Genomic DNA, 6,080 nt, shown 5'->3' on the forward strand with positions numbered 1-6,080 from the left:
TTTCCCAACACCATTTGGTGAAGAGGACTGTCTTTTTTCCATTGGATATTCTTTCCTCCTTTGTCAAAGATTAATTGACCATATAATTGTGGGTTTATTCCTGGGCTTTCTATTCTGCTCCATTGATCAATGAGTCTATTTTTGTGCCAGTACCATACTGTTTGGATTACTACAGCTTTGTAATACAGCTTGAAGTCCGGGATTGTGATGCCTCCACTTTTGTTTTTCTTTTTCAGGATTGCTTTGGCTATTCTGGGTCTTCTGTGGCTCCATACAAGTTTTAGGATTGTTTGTCCTACTTAGTGTGAAAAATGCTGTTGGCATTTTGATAGGGATTGCATTAAATCTGTAGATTGCTTTCAGTAGTCTAGACATTTTAACGACATTTGTTCTTGCAATCCATGAGCGTGGAATGTTTTCCCGTTTTTTTTTTTGTGTGTGTCATCTTCAGTTTCTTTCACCAGGGTTTTATAGTTTTTAGGATATAGGTCTTTCACCTCTTTGGCTAAATTTATTCCTAAGTATTTGATGATATTTGGCACAACTCTAAATAGCGTTGTATTCTTTTCTTTCCGATGCTTCATTATTAGTGCATAGAAATGCAACAGGTTTCTGCACACTGATCTTGTATTCTTGCAACTTTCCTGAATTCATTTATCAGTTCTAGTAGTTTTTTGGTGGAGTCTTTTGGGTTTTCTACAGATAGTATCATGTCATTTGCAGAGAGTGAAAGTTTTACTTCTTCCTTACCCATTTGCATGGCTTTTATTTCTTTTTGTTGTCTGATTGCTGTGGCTAGGACTTCCAGAACTGTGTTGAATACAAGCGGTGGGAGTGGACATCCTTGTCTGTTTACTGACTTTAGAGGAAAAGCTGTCAGTTTTTCCCCATTGACTTATGAGTTAGCTGTGGGTTTTTCATATGAGGCCTTTATTATGTTGAGGTGTGTTCCCTCTAAACCACCTTTGTTGAGGTTTGTTTATCATGAATGGATGCTGTCCTTTGTCAAATGCTTTTTCTGCATCTATTGAAATGATCATATGGTTTTTATCCTTTCTCTCGTTGATGTCACTGTGGTTTTAATTTGCACTTTCCTGTTTACAGTGAGGCTTAGCTCTTCTCCCTGGAGCCTTGGCTGTTGTGTTTTCCATGTCTGAGAAGTGCCTGTTGGTGGCCTTTGCTCATCCAAGAGCCTCTTGCCCCCCTAATTCATTCTTTACACTTGCTGCCAGAGCAAGCTTCTAGAAAAGGACCACTCTGTTTAGCACCCCCCTGGGCCTCTCAAAGCCCCAAACTCATGATGTGGCCGCAGAGCTGCACATCCAGCCAGTACCTCCCGCCGTGACCTTTGTGCAGGCCACACTCCCTTCCTCTCTCTGGACCCCAGGCTGCCTGGACTTCTGTCAGTTCTTCAGACATGCCACATCTTTCCTGCCACAGGGCCTTTGCATCAATTTTCTCTGCTCCTGCCCCACCTCCCCTCCAAACTCCTGAAATTCTCCAAGCCCAGAACAGCATGGAGTCCCAGGGTCCCTTCACCGGTCAGCGGGCTCCTGGCAGCCTCCCTCCTCCGGGGTCCTTCCATCCCACCCCGCGAATCTGAATCCTGGAAGCCCGCTTGTCTTGTTTATGACAGAACAAGTGACTGGGCACACAGGTCCTGGATCTCTCCCCAGCCTGTTCCCCTCATTCAACTGGTGCCACAGCCACCCCATCTCTTCAGGCCCTTGCTGGATAAGAGTGGTAAGAGTTGGGAAGGTAAGACAGCGTCTCAATATGTCACGAGATTTAAAAATGACATATAATGACGGGCACTGTCACCCAAGCCGTCTGAGGTCCCTTACTGCTGTCCGTCGGTAGAGATTCTCTTTCATGGCTAATCAAGACCTTTCTGAGAAGGTGATTAAGTCTCATACACACTGTGCTTCCCAACAGAAAACAAAACGAAGCAAATCAGGGTGCTTGATTCCCCCTCCCCGGCTTTACTGCTATATTAGAACATTGCGTGAGTGTAGGACACACGATGTGATGATTCCATTCTCGTCTGTATCGTGAGATGAATACCCCAGTAGGGCTAGGTAACACCACCACCGCCTCACATATTTACCCCCCCCTTCGTTTGTGGTAAACACATTTAAGATTTACTCTTTGAGCGACTGTTAAGTAGACAGTACGGTCTTGTAAACTGTCATCGCCGGGCTGGGCAGGAGATGCCCAGAACGGATTTCGTCTCAGAGCCGGAAGTCGGTGGCCCTTGACCGACCCACCCCTGGCTCCGTGTCAGAGTCTGGCTTTTTACGATTCCACCTGTAAGTGAGATCATATGGCGTGTGCCTTTCTCTGACTCATCTCACCTAGGCCGGCTCCGTGTTGAGTCCCCTTGCTCCCCACTGGCCAGGAAGAGCACCCTGTCCGACTGTCAGGGAGCACCCCCTGTGGGAGCTATCTAAATCTGCCTTTCTTTGAGAGCCGGCCGTCCTTGGAGCTAATGGTGGAGGTGGGAGGGGGATTTTGCTGCGACAGCCGGAGCCACGCACCCCTCGCACCCCTCGGATCTCTCCCTGCGGGAAGCACAGATGACAGGCCCAACTGCTCCCCTCTGGGTCCACCGCTGTGTTTGCCCGAAGGCCACTTTTCCAACAAGCTGCTCCCAGCCAAGGACAGCATGGCGGGAGCACTCATTCAGCCCCTTTCCTGAGAGACAGGTCTCCTCCATCAGAGGACTCAGCCCTCTTTCCTGCTCTCTCTCCTCCTGCATTGCCCTCCAAGGTTCTCCTGTCGTCTCCCGCGTCTTCCTTCTTTATCCTTCAGGGCTCTGCCCCCAGGATGTGTTTCACACAACTCACCAGTCTTTGTAGCTCCTTCTCAGAGGACTTGAACCAGCACAGGGGACACGTGAGGGGCTTAAGGACCGGACGGCTCACTCCCCAGAGGGCGAAGAGGGCACCGTCCTGAGGGGTGTGTGAGGCAGAGAGTCCCTGGTACGTCGTGGCAGCCCCGTTATGAAGATCCCGCGGTGGTGACCCGAGGTTGTGGGACCCATCTTTCGGAGGGGGAGACCGGGGACCGTGTCTCCAGGGGGCGCCGTGTTAGCTGGTGACCGCTGCACGTATTGAGGCCTTGCAGAAACACAGTAAGGACGGAGGGCTCTTAACAAGCACAGAGAGGGTGGGTGTGAGAGCCAGAGGGCCTCCTTGCAAAGACGCCTCTGTCTCCTGCGGGGGAAGAACGGACACAGCTGCACAGTGAATGGAGGACCCGAACGTCACAGAACTTGAGAGACGTTTCAGAACTTGGTCAAGGCAGATCCGTCATGTCGCCAGACTCATTGCCCTCACTGGAAAACCTGGCCCGCGAGCATGGGAGGGGGACGTGGCATCCCCACGGGTGCCTCCAAGAATGTGGGTTCTGCAGAACACCCCCCGCCCCGAACCCTCAGGGCTTGCAGAGGGTGGCCAGCCCGTCCCTAGTAAGAGAGCACGTCCCCTGTGCTGAAAGACGCTGCAGAGGCCTCTGTCCTACAGAGCTGACTCTTCTCCAGCCTGCAGACTGGTAACTAGGGTTCGATCCCAGCATAATTTGGTTGTATACAGACTGCACTTGGCCAGGGAGGAGAATGATTCTGTTCCAGAAGAAAAGAATTAGCTAGTATGCACAGGATGTAGGGAGTATCTCTGGCATTGGATGTTGAAGGGCTTGATTGAGGGGGCTAGGATTTAAAGTTGGAGAAGCGAGAATTTATTGATTGGGGGGCGCTTTATTGGACACAGGATTTAACACTGTAACAAGGCCTCCAGGGGAGAGGGCAAAATCCTGCTGAGGTGGCTGCTAGAAGCCTGGAAGTGTGGGGGCCAACACTGAGCGAAGTGAAAATGTCCGAGTTGCCCCAGACGGGAAAGGAAGGAATAAAGAGATGGCGGGGGGGGGGGGTGGTCATACTAGAAAGCATATCTTATTTGAGGCAGGAAGACTGGGAGGACAGAGAAAATGTTCCAGAGAGGACTCCAGGCCATTAGGAAATGCACTGATACAGGGAGGCAGCATCACTAGGAAGTTCAATGGTAGCTTTCCCCTGCAGCCCAGGGTTGATGGCAAAGGGATGGCCACCCACCCCCATGAAGTCATAGAGGTCATGGAAGCACTAACCACCAGAAGCTGGGAGGTTGCAATCACTATAATGACCAGCAAGAGGGAAGGGGTGGCCATGGGGACTTGGCTGGCAAGAATCACAGAGGTGGTTACTAGATCATGGGGACCCTAGAGCCAACTTTTTCTGTAACAGAAAAAGTCAAGAATGGAAGAGCAGAAAGCTAAGGGAAGTTGCCTAAATAGAGTCGTGATGTACTTTAAGTGGAAGGACAAGTGGCCCAAGAGACTAATACTGATCTCTGGGCAGTAGTCAATGGCCTGGCTGTCTGACCAGGTGCCTGGAAAGAAAACGACTGGACGATGGGAAAGAAGGAGGTCTGGGGTAGAGGCACGTGAAGGGTACATGGAAGTCGGCATGAAATGAGATTTTTGTACCACCCGTTATGTCCACTGGAAGAGGCATTGAACAACGAAGTAGACAAGTACTTAGCCAGTTGACATCGGTCAGATTTTGTTCTTGACCCCCTGGAACTGGCACATGAATGGAGTGGCTATGGTTGCCATGATGGAGGTTATATATATGCCCAGCATGAAAACTGTCACTTACCAAGGCCAATTGAGTTACTTAACTGCCTCTGACTTTCTAACCTGTCAGCACTTGAGGCCGAAGTTGAGCCTGGTCCTCTTCCTCAAGGACAACCACCAGCCCCATTTGGCCCATTGTGTTGGCAGGGCTGTCAAGGTAGATACACATTCTTGGTGTGTGTTTGCCTTCCCTGCCCCCAGAGCTTCAGCCAGCTTCGTCATCGGGAGCTTCCTGGATGCCTCACCCATGGGCACAGAGTCCCACACAGCATACCTAAGACAAGGGGAAGCTCGTCACAGAGTAAGAGCTGTGGGAGCGGTCCCTGATCCTCAGAGCCATTGGTCCCGTCACACACTGCACCAGTGCAGAAGCAGGTGGCTCCGGAGAAAGGACCCCCCCCCCCCCCCGCCCCGACTGCTCAGCTGCGCACTGGCTCGGGAGTAGCATTGGGAAAAGACGGAGCCATCTTTTCAGGCATTAAGCAGTTCAGGCATTAAGTCAGAAACCTGTCCAGGGTAGCGACCCCAGCTAGGGTACACAGGGCTGGGAAACGAAGGTGGGGGGAACAGAAGTGGCTCCACTCACCAGGAGTACCAGTGACCCATCCGAGATTGTGCCCTTCTCGTCCCCCAACTTTGGGGTCTCCAGGCTTGCAGGTCCTAGCAGGTCCCACGGAACTACAAGGTACTGCCGTGGCAGGGCGCTGCGACCCTGGTCTCCAGCGACCAGCAGGTGAGGCGTCGCCGTCCCGATGCGCGGGAGGAGGCGGGGCTGCGTTTTACAGATGGGACCAGGGAGGTAATGTGTATGGCGCCCCGACGATCCCTGCGGCCACCTCCTGGCACTCTTCCTGCCGCACAGACGTTTGCAGCCCACGGGCAGGGCCGCCAAGGAGAGGGGGGAGGTGAGGATCGCACCGCCGCGGCCACCGTGCAGACCTGCCGAGGTGACAGCCTTGGTGAGGGAAACTTAGAACGGACGGCGGAGGAGAAAGGGGCAGCCGTGGTTGTGGCCCCGGGACCTCCGCAGTGACAGGAGCCAACCTGGTCCTCGGGAAGGGCGGGTGGGAAGCGCGCGGAGTGAGGACACTGAGGTCTGCGACGCACAAGGCCGGGCGGTGACAGCGGCAGGCGCACCGGCCCCTCCGCGCCCAGCCTTCCGGCGCTTCCCGCCAGTCTCCGACCCCTGACCGGGCACCGGGGCTCCTTCAGGCCCCTCCGCCGGGACGCGGGACTCCTCCGACGCGCGGCGGCGGCCGCGGCCCCACCTGCAACCTGCCCGGGACTCCTCCCGCCCCCGCATCCCCCGCCCCCCGGCAGCTCCACCCTTCCCGGGCCCCGCAGCTTCGCCTCCCTCCCCCGCCCCGCCCCGCCCGCCCTTCCCCTCCCCCTCGGCCCCGCCCCCG

This window comes from Lynx rufus, unplaced genomic scaffold (genome assembly GCF_022079265.1).
Source record: "Lynx rufus isolate CCGP_SWC_20201006 ecotype Redwood Valley unplaced genomic scaffold, mLynRuf1.p SCAF_6, whole genome shotgun sequence".
NCBI lineage: Eukaryota > Metazoa > Chordata > Mammalia > Carnivora > Felidae > Lynx > Lynx rufus.